This window comes from Pleurodeles waltl, chromosome 4_1 (genome assembly GCF_031143425.1).
Source record: "Pleurodeles waltl isolate 20211129_DDA chromosome 4_1, aPleWal1.hap1.20221129, whole genome shotgun sequence".
Lineage (NCBI taxonomy): Eukaryota > Metazoa > Chordata > Amphibia > Caudata > Salamandridae > Pleurodeles > Pleurodeles waltl.
In genome coordinates this window covers 1,020,698,385-1,020,714,154 of record NC_090442.1, presented here as the reverse complement: position 1 = coordinate 1,020,714,154, position 15,770 = coordinate 1,020,698,385, and positions in this window count along the sequence as shown.

Below are 15,770 nucleotides of genomic sequence, written 5' to 3'. Positions count from 1 at the left end.
TGAGGCTGTGCCCTTGAAGGGAAAATTATATTGGCCGAGGAGGCCACAGCTGAGACTGGGTCTCCTAAAATTTTAGTTTGAACTCCTGCACAGCATCTGTGACCCAAGCATCAGAAGTACTCAGACCCCATGCTTACATAACCTCTGAGTTCTGCCCCCCTGAACTTAAATCAATCTCACCTGTGGCTCTCGGGACTTGGGAGAACATTTGAAGACCTATGGATCTCCCTCTGCGGAATCTGCCCCGACCAGACCTTGGTCTTGATGGATAGGCGGTAGATGAGGAGGAGTCGTACTCCAGATAACTGCCTCTTCCTAGATGGTAGTAATCACCTTGAGGGCCCTGTTGGTCGAAGCGGCCAAAGGCACACCCTCTGAAGCATCCGGACCCTCCAAAAGGTGGAGTGAGCACCTTTCTGATAGAACCTTGGGCCTTGCCCCAACTGGCGTAGGTTGAAACAAAAAATTTAAAGTTCCTTTATGAAAGGTGAACCCAACAGCAAATCCAGGGCCACCGGACCTGATTCAGAAGTAGCGAAGACTGCCAAGTTGGGTCTAGCTACATCAACACTGAGCAGTGACGCTCCGAAGATATGGCGCAATAGGCATTGCCGAGGAAAAACAAAGCGTTCGTTGAGCCCAACACGCACGAATGTCAGGGTTAAAGGGCTCGCCTGACTCCTTGGCTTGAAAAGTCAGTTCTAAAAACTTTGATAACGAACCTGAGACAACCAACAACTTGTCCTGACATCCACGCCAGACGTGATCAATACTCTTCTTTGGGTCCTTGGCAGATTTTTTGTGGACAGTGACCAAAGAAGGGAGTACAATATCTTCTGGCTCAACCGTCAGGACCCTAGGAGTAGGAGCTTCCTGATGATGAGCCTTCTATTTGCGCTTGCGAGGGGGATCATCTCCCTGCTCTGGGGAGTGTTCAGAAGAAGAAGAATTTGAGTCACAAGAATTATAACCATGTTCTCTTGCCATATTCATAATAAGGCCTTCAAAGTGCGCGGAATGCGGATAGAACTCTACTTAGAGGTTTGGGTATTTGTGGAAGGGAAGGTTCCAAAATAGGGTTGAAATGCCTGACAGGGCTACCCAGCCTTGTTGCTCCACAACCCCAAAAGGTGGTGCTTAATGGGCTTAATAGCTTGAGCTAAGGATTGATTAACAGAATGTCGCACTCCTGCGTCAAGAGCACGTACCAATTCCAGTACAAGGAACCCGCTGGTTCCTCCAGATAATACCCATCATCGGCTTGGTCTTCATAGCCAGCCATACTGTAATACAGCAGAAAGAAAGATCCCCAGAGGAGTCGTAGTAATAATAAATATAAATATAATAATAATAATAATAATAATAATAAAACAGGGCACGCAATTTTTTTTTTGATTTAGGACGTGGAGGGAGCTGCCCTGTGTGCAGAAATACCTTTAGTGCAGGCCCAGCCTGAGTAATAATTATTTGCAACCCCAGAGTCCAGGCCCTGGGGTGTAGATGGGGAGCTAAGCCGGTGTACATTTATTTAGAAGCACCTTGTGCTTAAATCAATAAACGCTCCAAGACACAAGCGTGTAAATATAAAACTCTTTGAATTTCTGAAATTAAATAAATAAACGCTCTAGATCACGAGCGTGAAAAGCAAAAATATTGTCAACAAACGAATGACTTTATAAAGACGCTCAGGACACGAGCGCTTAATAATGAGGCCCCCGCGGGGCAGAGAAATAGAGCGTGGGCTCTTGAAAGACACTCGGAGACCAGCGCTTGAATAATTAGGCAACCCGGGGCAGGGAAATAGAGCGTGGGCTCTTGAAAGATGCTCGGAGACGAGCGCTTGAATAATTAGGCCCCCCGGGGCAGAGAAAAAGAGCGTGGGCTCTTGAAAGACGCTCGGAGATGCGCGTTTGAATAATTAGGCCCCCTGGGGCAGGGAAATATAATTCAGGCTCCGGGCAGGAGCGGAGAGTAAATATGCCCCCGGGACTAATAAAATAAATCCCTGGAGCCGGCACAGAGACGCGCAACCGCAGGATATAATCAGCGCGGACTCTGGTCGGCAAATAAACGCATTCAGCACGTGTTAAAACCGGCAATAAAAAGAGAACTGCTAAGATTATTAAAAGTCAGAAACTGTTGGATAAAGTGTTTTGCATAGGGTTCAATCTGTACTATACCACAACTGTGATATGCACATCATCTCTTTAAAGTGCATGTTTCTACAATGGTGCTCGCAACGCCACATTACTGTAACATTTGTTCTTCAAGGAGTATAATTTCAAATGTACATAGTTTAGTTAACACCTTCTGTCTTGTTTCAGTTCTAAGGTTTCTGGAATTTTTTATCACAAGGTCTAAAGGTACATAAATATACACGATGCAGTATTCGTCTCCTCCACCGCCATTCATATTTATAGATTCACCAGGAAAACCGCCTGTTCCATGGAGACAAAGGTATGATGCATTTGAGATTTATTTATGTGTAATTGGTACATCAAGACTTAGACCTGAAAAAAACAAAACAATTTTGCTGTTACATTCCCTGGGATTTGAGGGAAGGTCTACATGCAGGCATCAACTAAACATTCAAGTGAAGGAAGGTGAAAAACCTGATGAATTCCAAGAAGCGGTAAAAAAACAAATAGAAAGCTTTTGGTGATGTTTAGGCATAGACTTTTCAGACTGGAGCAGAAAGTGAGTGAGGATGTTGACACTTATCTATCTGTTTTATTGAAACTCATTGCAGATTGTCAGTTTGAAAATTTTACAGAACGATTAATTTGTGATCAGTTTATTTGCCATTGCTATGATAGAGCTAGTAAGCAAAAATTACTTTCAATGGGCAATCCTTCGTTAGCTGAAACAATTAAGGTGGCAAAAGTATAGAAACCTCTGTAAAAGCAGCAAAGAAATTGAATGATAAAATTCTGGAACAGGTCAACAGTGTTAAAGCTAGAGAAAACAAGGTTAGCAAAGCTAGTTTTTAGAGGACCCCTTTGAGTAGGTTTGGCAGGGAAATAGAGCGTGGGCTCTTGAAAGATGCTCTGAGACGAGCGCTTGAATAATTAGGCCCCCCGGGGCAGAGAAAAAGAGCGTGGGCTCTTGAAAGATGCTCGGAGATGAGCGCTTGAATAATTAGGCCCCCTGGGGCAGGGAAATATAATTCAGGCTCTGGGCAGGAATAAATCCCTGGAGTCGGCACAGAGACGTACAACCGCAGGATATAATCAGCGCGGACTCTGGTCGGCAAATAAACGCATTCAGCACGTGTTAAAACCGTCAATAAAAAGAGAACTGCGTTGATGCGCGCAAGTCCTCGCTTCCCAGCTCCCACTCCACATAATGAAAGCGAGCCGAGCGGCCGCTTTGGGGAGGGAAAACACCGCTCCCAAATTAGATTATAAGCAAAGAAAGAGGAGTGGTTGGGTGTCAAGCATCTCTATATAGGCATCCTCCTCTATGGTTATCACGTGACATATCAGTGTTGGGATATGTAGTTTTTTGTTTTCCATGGTTTTCATTGGCTGCTGTTAAATAAAGAGCATGGAAAGAGAAGCTTAATCTGAGCCTCCGGTCCTGACATAGAATTATAGAGTTGCAGTGAGGTGGCGAGACGTTACCGCTACCGGTGAGAAGTAGCGGTGGGAGTATTTGGAGCAACTCTGGCATTTTTTGGAAGTACTAGAACAGTTTATAATCTGCATTTTACAGCGTGCTATATCAGCTCCACTTCCTTTAAAAAGTGACCTGAAAGTTTAGTCACTAGAACCATTTTAGGATAAAAACAAGTATGCCAAGGAACTATAAAAAAAGCCTTCAGATTGGAGGATTAATCCATAGGGTCATTTTCTGATGCTGTTAATCAGTGAATTACAGTGGCCATTTTAACACTTTGAGAAGTTTGTCATCAAATTTTGTTATATACACATGAGAAAAAATGTGATTAGTGTGAGAGGCACAGTTATTTGTGTGTTGCTGGACTTATGGACTTACCTATGTGTTCTCCCATATGACAGTGGTACACTCACTAAGATTAAGGTGGCAAAAGTATAGAAACCTCTGTAAAAGCAGCAAAGAAATTGAATGATAAAATTCTGGAACAGGTCAACAGTGTTAAAGCTAGAGAAAACAAGGTTAGCAAAGCTAGTTTTTAGAGGACCCCTTTGAGTAGGTTTGGTCAAAACTATTAATTTTTCAAGCAGTATAATATTTGCTTTAGCTGTGGTCATTGACCTCATGGTAAGGGAGGAAAGACGTGTCCAGCGAAAAATGTACAATGTCGTATTTGTATGAAAGTTGGTTCTTTTGCAAAAGTATGCCAGCGTTCTAAACGAAAGACCAATTATGTTACTGCAGCATGTGTGGAGTGTGAGAGTAATGTTGACGTGTTGATGGATAAAGTGCAGGACATGGTTCTTGTGGTGTCTGACAATGAGATCAAGCAGGGAAATCCTGAGCACCCTGTTGATACTTATGTTGAGGTGCAGATAGGTTCCAAAACTACCAAGGTTACTGGTAGACTCTGGTGCCTGGATCACTATGGTCACTCAGGATTTATTGAAACAGAAATTGGGTAAGTGTAAATTGATGCTACTGGATAGATCTACGGTATCATACAAAGGAAATAAAATTGATTGGCGAGGATATTTTGAAGATATCTTGACTTTTAAAGGAAGGCGGATCTATGATAGGGTTTATGTAGCAATTAAAGGTCTTAACATATTGGGATGGTTTTATCAAGGGCTTTTTTGTGTGATTTTACAACCAGGTACCAATGAACAAGTAGCTATAGTACGTGATGACAACGGCATTGAGGAGCTATTGAACCAGTTCCCTAATGTATTTTCTGGTGAACATGGAACAATTAAAGTTTTTAAACATAAGATAAGAACCAAGGACAATGCTGTTCCCACTAAGCATAAAATGAGAGGCGTACCTTTCAGTGTCAGGGAGGATTTGGAAAAAAGAGTTGTAAGAGTTGCACAGCAAAGGGATCATTGAACCTGTGCAATCTCCATTTTGTCTTTCTTCTTTAATGGTAGCTAAAAAAAAATTGGAATACGAGTATGTGTGGATCTTAGCGCACTCAACAGAGAGATATGGGTTGATGTACATCCCTTGCCTAAGATCAATGAATTGCTTTAAACCATTTCAGGAGCTAAGTATTTTACGAAGCCTAACCTGGCATCAGCTTATTACCAGGTAGAACTGAAACCAGAATGTTGACACCTTACTGCATTTGTATCCCCATGGATCTAAAGATGTAATTGTACCCTCTTCTCTTCTAACAAAATACCTGATTTCTTATTATGAAACAGAGGGGTTGTATCAAGGATAGCGTAGGGCAGAGCAACCATCTCTGGAAAGCAGTGAACGGTAGTGTGTTATATCCCATTACATGAAATAAACCCTTAAGGTTTTCTGTAACTTTCCCGTACGGAACTTGTGTAAGGTGTAGATACTAAGAATGTTGAGGGAAAAAAACAGTTGTTAGCTGCCTGCCAGCAGCCTGGGGTGATTGACCAGTTACATTGGTAGAAAATATAGAAAATAAACATTTCAACTTGACAACGACTCCACAGTGATTATTCTACTTATCGCCTAGGCAGGTGCATTAAAAGTGTGTCCAGCGGAGTCCAGTCCTAAGATAACCATCATACAATGATGACTTAGTCTACGTTAGTTCAATATAGAAGAGCATTCAATGATGAAACACTTGGTTAATGTTATTGGAAAAGTTAATATGGAAAAGTATCTGCTGGTGAATTACTTGGAATGGGTCCAGTATGGGAGAGAACTCTTTGAGGAGTGACTCACTATAGGCCCAATGTATAGAATTCTATCATGTCAAAAATTAGGGGTCACTTTAGGGTTCTCCAGCATAGGGAAAGCTCACCTTTGCCCCTTATGGTATTTTTCTGTTTATTATTCCCATCACTTTGCTTAGTGCACTGTGCTGGGTAATAATTTTGACAGCTAGCTAATCAGAGCATGGTAGATTTGTGAATCCACAACTGCATTTATGATTTCGCAATGGGAAAGAAATCACTGGTGTATGGTGTGCCTTTATTTCTTTAATTGGATTTTTTAATCTATGTACATTTGCAAATCCTTGGAGGATCTACAAAGAACAGCTCAGATCTCTCTAAAAAATAGCCTTTTCATGCTCTTACCATGACACGTTTTCAATGCTAATTTCTAGAAAACTACGAAAGGGATTGACACCAAACAAAGCAAAGTCACTTCCTTGAGTAAAGTTCAACTTCCATGGAAATATAGCTTTTGGGACCAACTCCCCATTCCACCCCCGACCTATCTATGTAAACTATTTCACTCAAACGTTTTTTGCAGAGTCATTGAATGGTGCCGGGTGTATTAAGAAACAAATGCTCTTTGGAAGGAAACTGAGACCTGACAATAAATGCAGAGGCTCCCTGCCCCCATCAGATTGCAGTGGCATCACCATGGGGTTATTACAACTTTGGAGGAGGTGTTAATCCGTCCCAGAAGTGACGGTAAAGTGACGGATATACCACCAGCAGTATTACAAGTCCATTATATCCTATGGAACTCGTAATACGGCTGGTGGTATATCCGTCACATTTGGGACGGATTAACACCTCCTCCAAAGTTGTAATAACTCCCCATAATTGATGGCTCTGAATGGAGTGTATGTATTTCAGTGAAGGATGTTGGATCGTACTGCCTGTGCGACTTGGATTACAGCATTAAAGAGTTGAGATTCGGTTTTCAAAGGGCAGGCAAATGGATTATGAGCAGAAAAAGGTGTAGGCTGCTCCATGGCACTGTAAAGCTGCAGGTTCCCATGCAACCCTGCACCATTGTCTCACTGGAGCCAAATTCAACAGGATGACCGTATTTAGGGCCTTAAAGTGGCACAGCACGTGCTGCATCACAATTGGCAGCACTGAACTGCGTCACTTCAGAAACACAGGGATGTACCATGAAAATACGGCACACCCCTATGTTTCCTCTAGTGCTGGCGCTAAATTTAGCTGCCTAGCACCAATGCTGGCACCCTTGCACTTCAGTGCAAGGGTGCCTGCGTTGCAGGTGATTGTTTATGTGCAGGAAGGTGTCCCTTCCTGCACAGAAACAATTTCATTTCATTTAACTTTATTTCGGTAAGTAAAAACATACCATAAAAGTACAATACAAGCATCATAAATTGTAAATTTTTGAAATTGGTAAAACACTAAAAAATATAAGCACAGTAAAAATATAAAAGAGATAATAAAGAGTTAAAATTCGAACAGAATGATCACAATATATATCTCCTGAATTTAGAGTGTACCACACAACAAGGACCCTATTCCCTATGCCCATGGGTGTTCAATAATGCAATAAAACAGTGTCTTAATATTAAACGTTAAATACTAAAATCAGACATCAAAAGGTCAATTAAAATGCATACACAGATCTAAAAATTAGCTACCCAGTCTTATTCTTTAAAGTTGCTAGTCTGAGGCGCCAGATTGATTCGAGAATTTTGCCACTGGTAAAACTACCTCGGCAGATGGATCAGATTTAAAAATTCTCTCAGCATACAAATGAGACCTGGCGCCTATAGATTTGCAGAGCGGGATAATCCAACAATCTCTTTGTTTGTGATATGCATGACAATAAAAGAGAACATGTGAAATAGACTCTTCACGTTGGCAGCCCATAGGGCAGAGCTTGGAACTATAAGTGGAACAATGCCAATTGTACGTTAGGGAACACAAAGGGAGGGACCCTATTCTGAATCTAACAAAAAGAGCTCGCGCAAATGGAGATAATGCTATATCCATATAAGGCTCAAATTCATAGTGGCATTTGAGTAATAAATAATTATCAGACATTGACAGCGGAACAATCTTAGTAAATTGCATATTAATAATGGTGATTTGTTACTTCTATGTGTGCGCAGAATGCAGCACATATAGAAGTAGCAAATCGTCATTATTTAATGATTTTTATGTGCAGGAAGGGACACCTTCCTGCACATAAATAATCATTCATGGCGTTTGGAGAAATAGTAGTATTTCTCCTCCTTGCGCCATCCTAACGCCACCTGCAGGTTTACGATTTCTCATAAATCTGGGGCAGCGTCACAATGCAATGGGTGTTGCAGTGGAATGCCCACTGGAACACGCACTGCACGCCCCTTTCACGCTAAGTGATGCGTTTAGAGGGGCCATATTTACAAGGTGTCGTTAAGCCACAGAAAGTGGCTTAACACCACCTTGTAAATATGGTGCAGGGCATTGCGCCACCCGAGCGTCGCTATAAGTGATGCTTTGGTGGTGCAAGGGGCTTGTAAATAGGTCCCTTAGAGTTTGGTAGACAAGATACTCCATCACAAACGTGGCGGATAGCTCATCCACCGAATTACATGTGCATTTTAGCCTATGATGCATATCAAATAGTGGAAAGCATAGCAGCCACATTTGTAACAGAGTATCCCCTTCACCAAACTCTAAATTACGCTTAAAGGGTCCTATTTACAAAGGTAATTTTGCATGTGTATATCTCACATGTAGATCTACAACTACACCTACATGCAAATCTCCTCGTGGATGGATTTAATAATTTTCAGGTGTAGATTCAAACCTAGATGTACACTTATGAGTAGATATGGGTGAAACTCGCTGAGTTTTCCACAGCGGAATTCTGTGGTGTTACAAAAAACTCTGCAAGATTCAGCGGAATTCAGCGAACTGCCATGTGCACTGCTTTATCAGGCCAGGTGCACGTTCCGCAGTGAAAAATTAGCACAAACAGCACCAAGCAGTGTGCAAAGGTGTGGCCATTTTGTTTTGCCTGCTTCCGTTCCTCTCTTCTTGTTGGCTGCCTTTTCCTCCATCCAGCCTAATCAAACTTTATCCACTCTTCCCTATTCCCTATGCCAACTTTTTTTGTTCGTATTGTGTTACTGTCTAACCCTCCCTGGTTTTATTTTTGTGATTACTTTACGTTTCTGTGACTTTTTTGTACTTTGTTTTTTGTTTTCCTTTCCTGGCACATCCTCTCTGTCCATCCTCCTGTTGTTTTCCTTCCTGTTCCAATTCTATCCCAGTCCAACTCCCTCTGGACTTCAGTCGCACTCACAATCTCAGAGGCAGGCAGTGTGAGTGCCACCTGCACCCTGTGCAGGTAATGAAGATGTGTGGGGTGCGGCCTTGCCCCTTCTTCAGCAAGGCGGAGGTGGTTGGGCTAATTTTTGGGGTGAAGCACCACCTCTCGCATGCTGGCACCAGACCTGGAAAGGGATATTCCCTGCAGGATCGTTGGGTGCTCTGGGGCGAGTGCAGTAGTGTGTGTGCCACTGCACTAGCATCACATGCACTCAGCAGCAGCTGACATACCCCTGGGCAGATGGCTTTGACAAGCAGCAGGATCTGCTCGACCTGACCTGCTGGCTATCAAGGATGCAGGGTTTGGTGAGTAAATAATATATTCTTGTGTTCTGAAAATTCTAGGATTTGTTTTCAAGCAGCATGATCACAGGTAATTATTTATTATTTATTATGAACTGTCCTCTACCTGTCTTCCTCTTCTTCAACTTCTTCCTCCGCTTCTGGATCTGTTCTTTCCTCTTCCTCGATCTTTTAGCCAATTTTGTTGGTTCCTCTCCCAACTAACCTGAACTTCTCCCATAAATCTGGCGGCTTGTTAATTCCTCCCATATGTGGAGGTTTCACAAGCTAGGAGGAATTGCAGTACAGACCTATTTTTCAAGGTGGAAAGTGAAGTCATGGAACAAAGATTCACTGAGAGAGGTTATGAAGTAGGAACCATAAAAACAGCCAGACAGAAGGCAGAAATGAGGAAGAGGGAAGAACTTTTAAATCCTACATGTGTAAAGAAAGAAGATAAGAAATGTAGATTAATTACTACTTTCTCTAATAGAGACCAGGAGATTAGAGGGATCTTAGAGGCATACTGGCTGATTCTAAAAAGTGAATCTATTTTTAATGAGGTCCTTGGGGATTTCTCTAGCATCACCTTTAGAAGGGCAAAACTCTGAAAGACAAATTGAGCAAAAGTGATATAAGTGAAGATAAGAGGAATAAGTTCAAACAAAGCGTCTTCCCTTTTGGAAGTTGTAAAGCGTGTAGATACTGTAATGCCAGAACACAATATCAATCACCTCTCACAGGTAAGATGATAGGTATTACAACTCATCTTATTTGTTCCACTGACTTCACGGTACACATTTTGGAATGCCCTTGTAAACTGTGGTATGTAGGTAGTACTAAACATGCCACTAGAAAACACATATTGGAACATATGAGAGCGATAATTCGGGTGGATACACATTACCCTGTTGCCAGACATTTTGATCAGGATCATAAGAGGGATGTGTCCAAACTGAGTTTTTTCATAATTGGTAGGATACCTCCCCTGAAGCGAGGAGGTAATAAGGAATTATTATTGAGGAGACGAGAGTCTCATTATATAATATCCTTGAATACAAAACCACTGAGTGGAATAAATAGGGATAAGGAATTAGAAGTACATCTTGGAGAATAATAATTGGTGTATTTTGCTGACTTTGTCACATTAAGGTTATAGAATATGCCCCCCCTTGTTCTTATTGCATATATCTCTTTGTAAAATTGTACAAAAAGAGCAGTCTGGAGGAAATGATTTTAAAATGTGGGAAATTGTTCCCTCTGTGTCTGGCTAAGCCTCTGTGGGGCTTTATTAGTTTTTTTAGAAATATGTGAGTAAGGTCACTGTCTGTTGTTAATATATTCGTGGTATTGGCTTCTTAGGTTGGCAGTGATTATTAATATTTTGTTTCTCTTCTTTCTTTTATGTGTTTCCTTATTTGTGATGTTTCCTCTATATCATTTCCTGCTTTATATTTAACCTTTATATTTTCCCTCTGTGGCTGTTGTGTTACCCCTATTTATGTTTATGCAGATTTAATGGAAGAGTATACTGGCTGCTGTTTGACTAATCCTAAAATCTGGATTTCATTGCAACGAATAGAGGATAATATCTTCAAGAATGAGGTTTTCTTGTATAACAGCATATCATTATGTCTATGCCTTGTGTCGTAGGAACTGAAAATTTGCAGCAGTATTGTATCGGAAGAATGCCCACTGGGGCTGAATACTTAGAAGTAAATTTAATTATATGGTATGCAGTATGTGAAATCATGACAGCAATATTTAATAATTAAAGACAATTGGGAACAATATGGATAATTGATGATATGTGACTCAGATGTGAGTGCATGTTGAATTAGCCCACTGAGGTTGATTGTTTGATTTTATATGATGTATACTTGTTGTTATGCACACTGTGATATGAAGTAGGCAACTTAGTGAAATATAAAATCATGACAAGTGATATAGAAAAGTTAAATATGAACAAGAATAATAGGGAAATAATTGGTGAAACTGTATGAAAAAAGAAACAAATAGGCAAAAAAGATGCATATATATTGAAAGAGGGCACATTTCATCATGTATACACATTGACTACTTATGCATATTATTTTTTGTATTCATAGAAATAAATATATTTTTTGCCGGTTAGTAGCACGCATATTCATTTATCAGAAATGATTTAAGTATATATAATTATAACATATTAATATATATAATACCAATTTTTTTCATTTATAATAAAATGTAAATTGCATTTGTGTATTAAATTGATTGTGTAAAATATATACACAGAGATATATATAAATATATATATATATATATATATACATATTTATATATGCGATAGATAGATGGAAACAGAGATATGTAGATAAAAATATAAATAATATATAGATATATATCTTTGAAACAATATTTGTGGCCACACTTGCCCTCAGTTGCAAAGCCAAAACGGTCATTTTATTTATGAGCACGGTGCCAAGTTCGTGCAAGAGGTTTTTTAAATGTTGGTGTGTGCCACTCATTTAAATAAATGCACTTTTACCATCATAGAGTGCTTGCAGTTGCATCCACTGTCTTTGTTCCAGAAGGAGCATGGGCATGTTGTAATATTAATATACAGTGCTGAGTGGACCAGGGCACAGAGTTATCAAAAGTTCATGCAAGACAGCAAAACATTTTGCTGTACTCCATCAAAGGGAGAGGGAAGGAATGTGACATTTATTTATGAAGATGTCTCATTCCTACTCTCTACCTACACTGCCATACCACGTGCTGCTTAGCACGCCAATGCAGGCACCCTTTTGCCATGAAGGTGCAAGGGTGCCACGTTACATGGCACAGCACCCTGGTTTGTTTTGTGCAGGAAAGGACCATTTCCTGCACAAAAACAATCCCTAGAGGCAAGGGCAACACAAACACTTGATAGAGAAGTGGTGAATGGTGCCAGCTTGACAGGGAAGATGTAGTAAGTTAGGAACCTAGGAAGGAAGTGGAAGTCAAGTGAATGATACTGCCTGGATTCTGTTCCAGTCAGGTGCTAACTTGGAATGATTTAAGGCATGATTTTCAACACATCATGTTACTCACTCTTACAATGGTAGTATATCAGGGGTGTTGCGTAACTTGTGTTCCTCTCTGATGCTTTTGTAGTTTAGAACCCTAATCTCCTGGATGTGTAATGTGCATAAGAGGACAAACTTGCCTCATTAAAAGGTGGCGGAGATGCAAAGATCATACTTTGGAATGAATATATAGTTAAAAAATTTATTATTTGAGGTTTAGGATTATGAAACACGGGACGGTTGGACTGGCCGTACCCAGCATTGGGCATTTCCTCTGGGAGAGTGGAAGGGTGGAGGGCCGCTTTTGTTACCGGGGGCTGGTTTTGTAGCAGTGCCGCAGTTTAAAGGCACTGCACAGTTCCTTGTATATCCAACAGGTTTCAGGCAACAATAAAAGGGCCAAGCTAACTCTGGGGATTAATGTGCCTGCTGGAGACAGATGTGAGTTTTGTCAAGTGGCAGTTTTGACTCATTTAGGGTAGCAAGGAGTGTAATATTCCTGCTGCAAAGGACATGTATTATACAGATTACAGACAGTATTTTATGTACAATGCTCAATGGGATACTGCTTTTGTCTCAGCAATCCTTTTGTTATTGTCGTTACTGTGCCGTTCATAAGTTACAATCATAATCTAGCGCAGTGAACTATGAATTGCCATCAAAGAGCTGAATGCAAACTGTGTGGTACAGGTTAGAAAGTTATGGTTTTCCCAGTCTTTGATGATCCTGCTTTTGCTAAAAACGGTTTGTTTGGGTAGAAATAAATTGTTATTAGTAATGTCAACCCTAACCACTGTGTTACATTCTGAATCCTGAGTTTATGCTTCCCCATGCCAAGAACTCTTAAAAAATGCCTACCAGTATAGTTGACATGTGACTCCTACACCTTGTAATCACCTTTGGCTTGTGTAACATTTTCTACACTGATTACACATGCATAATTCATTGCCTCTCTATATGTGTGAGACATAAGGTGCTCCTACACCGTACGCTAGTAAGAGAAGAATTCAAATTAAATACGTGAAGGTTGCTATGGAGAGAGGAGAGCTACTGATGTTTGTGGAATCATTGAGGAGCCCCAATAAAGGTTGCCATATCCTGGTGCACTTTAAGGTCATCATTTACTATGTTTTAAAAACGAATACAATTAAATATATAATGGAAAATGTGTTGTAGAATTTACTGTTTTTATGTTTCACAGGGGTGGTATGGTTAAAAAGGGTTGTTGAGAGGGTGGGTATTTAATGTACCTCTCCTCCTAGGTGGTCTACATGTTTCGGACTCTACCCCTAGACTCCTCTTCAGGACCAAAGTGAACTCCCTCGTATAACTCCTTGTGGGCCTGCCACTGATAGAAGCACAGTTACTACTCGCTATGTGGTACGGTAATGTATATAACTAAATTGAATAATACCAATCAGTATCGTTGTTCTGCTGGGCAAACTTGTGGAAGAGAAAGGAAATAAAATAAAACCGTAAATGCAGCTCTCAAGGGTGTGGTGCTATTGTCACCATCACCCAGCCAAATGGCACTTGTAATGCATACAGAAAAAACAAATACAAGACGTACTACACATAAGAAACACTACAACACACTTAAACATGTGAGGCACCTCTAAAGAAAACACACGTGGTGCATGCGTGACCTACTTTCAGTATCTATGCTATTCGCATCTTAGGTCCGCTGGGAGGGGTTGTGTGCTCGTAGTCACACACTGAAAGATATAGTTGGTAAAAGTCAGACTCACCGAGTGCGTTGTTACAACTGCAGGTGGTCAAGAGAATTGCGCGCACTTACTTCGTCAAAGCAACACTACCGCCAGTATGCCTACTTCTCACCTCACCAGGGCCCGAATAACACTGCGATCGCAGTTGGGATCCTGTATTTGTAAAGGAAAACAGCTCACACATCCCAACTCGTGGGTGCGTCAAGGACTAGACCGATGACCTCCCAAAATGGTGGTCGTCGGTGTCCTAAGGGAGGACTGCGAGGGCCCCGACTCACAGGTGCCCCCTCGCGGTACCTGTGCGAAAATCATTAAGCATACGGCACCAGTATTGGAAATAAAGGCAAGGGTAGGGGAAAGGAAGACACGGGGGATGAAGGGTGGGGTGGGTAAGGGGAGGGAAAAAAAGGGTTTTGGGGAGGGGCAGGTGGGGGTTTGGGGGTGTATGGGAATAGGAACAAAGAGGGAAAGGAAAAAGGAAAAGAAAGAAGAAGGAAAAAAGGGGGCAAGAAGAAAAAAAGTGAAGAGATAGAAGGATGGGGGAAGGGGAAGAGAAAAGAGAGAAGGGAAGTGACCAGTGAGTCACAAAGAATAATCAAATATATATATATATATATATAGATATATATATGAAAAGGTAGCTGCCATATGTTAGGGCTAGAGAAAAATGTTTATAAAGTATCTTGGTGGTGATTTCAAGGAATCTATGTTAGGTATATATGCATGTGGTATTGGACGTTCAAATGATGGGGACAGTTGTTAGTGTTGCATTGGTTGTCCCCATGGGATTTTTTCATTCAGACCACGTTGATGGGTGCATAATTTGAAAACCCAGCGTTGTTCCCTTTCGAGAAGGAAGGATTCAGACCTAACCTCCTTGTGATGTTCAAGGATGACCCATTGGTAGTCATCTACTGTGTGTGCCCTATTGATGTAATGGGAGGACATTTTAGTGGTGGCACAGCCACACCTTAAGTTACTGCGATGTTCCCCAATGCAAATTTTTGCTTTGTGGGTAGTCATTTCTATGTAATGCAGATTGTATGGGCATGTAATTATGTAGACTACTCCTTGGTTGTTGCAGTTAGTAAAACCCCTCATTTCCCATGTGGAGTTGTTATTAAAAATAACCCTCTTAGTCGTGCTTGTGAAATATAACACACTGCAATTGCCGCACGGGTAATGTCCTGTTGGTGGTGGTAGGAGGAGGTTGGTGGTGTTCAACCCTCTCTTGAGTGGGTGTGTTCGGGTGTGTACCAGTATGTCCTTTATGCTTTTGCCACAGTTATGAGAAAACATAGGTTTGGGAAGGTCCAAACAGCCGCTATTTAGAATGTTCCAATGTCCGTTGATAATCTTATTCACAAGGTTGGAGGCTACATTGAATGTCGTAATACATATGGGCCTTGCCTCTTTCTCTTTCTGAGGAGTGGTGTCCAAAAGGGCTTCTCTGTTATTATTGCGTGCTCGTTTCATGGCACGGTTGATGATTCTGGGGGGATAATTTCTAGCCTTCAGTTTTGATGCAAGGTTCTGGGCTTGCTGTTTATAGTCGGATACCTCAGAACAGT